This window comes from Mus musculus, chromosome X (assembly GCF_000001635.26).
Source record: "Mus musculus strain C57BL/6J chromosome X, GRCm38.p6 C57BL/6J".
NCBI lineage: Eukaryota > Metazoa > Chordata > Mammalia > Rodentia > Muridae > Mus > Mus musculus.
Genome location: NC_000086.7, coordinates 49,841,415 through 49,843,043, shown reverse-complemented (window position 1 = coordinate 49,843,043; position 1,629 = coordinate 49,841,415).

Sequence of the window (1,629 nt, the reverse complement as noted above, 5' to 3'; positions counted from 1 at the left end):
AACTTCCACTTATCAGTGAGCACATATCATGTGTGTTCTTTTGTGATTGGGTTACCTCACTCAGGATGATATCCTCTGGATCCATCAATTTGCCTAAGTATTTCATAAATTCATTGTTTTTAATAGCTACATAGTACTTTGTGTAAATGTACCACATTTTCTGTATCCATTCCTCTATTGAGGGACATCGGGGTTCTTTTCAACTTCTGGCTATGATAAATAAGGCTGCTATGAACTTAGTGGAGCATGTGTCCTCATTAAACATAGTACTATCTTCTGGGTATATGCCCAGGAGTGGTATTAGTGGGTACTCAGGTAGCACTATGTCCAGGTTTCTGAGGAACCACCAAACTGATTTCCAGAGTGACCGTACCAGCTTGCAATCCCACCAACAGTGAAGAAGTGTTACTCTTTCTCCACATCCTTGCCAGCATGTGCTGTCGCCTGAGTTTTTTATTTTAGCCATTCTGATTGGTGTGAGGTGAAATCTCAAGGTTGTTTTGATTTGTATTTCCCTGATGATTAAGGATGTTGAACATTTCTTTATCTACTTCTCAGCCATTCAGTATTCCTCAATTGAAAATTCTTTGTTTAGCTCTGTACCTCATTTTTTAATCAGGTTATTTGGTTCTCTGGAGTGTAACTTCTTGAGTTCTTTTTATATATTGGTTATTAGCCCTCTATCAGATGTAGGATGGGTAAAGATCTTTTCCCAATGTGTTGGTTGCCTTTTTGTCCTATTGACAGTGTCCTTTGCCTTATAGAAAATTTGCAACATTATGAGGTACCATTTATAGATTATTGATCTTACAGTACAAGACATTGGTGTTCTGTTCAGGAATTAATACCCTGTACCCATATATTCTAGGTTCTTTACCACTTTCTTTCCTATTAGTTTCATTGTATCTGGTTTTATGTGGAGGTCCTTGATCCACTTGGACTTGAGATAAGTACAAGGAGATAAGAATAGTTTGATTTGTATTCTTCTACATGTTGACTGCCAGTCCAGCCAGCACCATTTGTTGAAAATGCTGTCTTTTCCCACTGCATGGTTTTAGACCTTTTGTCAAATATCAAGTGACCGTAGGTGTGTGGGTTCATTATTGGGTCTTCAATTCTATTCCATTAATCTACCTGTCTGTCACTGTACCAGTACTATGCAGTTTTCATCACAATTTCTCTGTAGGAAAGCTTGAGGTCAGGGGTGGTGATTCCACCAGAAGTTCTTTTATTGTTGATAATAGTTTTTGCTATCCTAGGTTTTTTGTTATTCCATATGAATTTCCAAGTTGCTCTTTCTACCTCTATTAAGAATTGAGTTGTATTTTGATGGAGATTGCCTTGAATATGTAGACTGCTTTTGGCAAGATAGCCATTTTTACAATGTTGATCCTGCCAATCCATGAGCATGGGGGAGCTTTCCATCTTCTGAGATCTTCTTTGAATTCTTTCTTCAGAGACTTGGAATTCTTATCATACAGAACTTTCACTTACTTACTTAAAGTAACTCCAAGATATTTTATATTATTTGTGACTGTCATAAAGTGTGTTGCTTCCCTAATTTCTTTCTCAGCCTGTTTATCCTTTGTGTAGAGGAAGGCCACTGATTTTTTTTTTTTTTAGTTAATT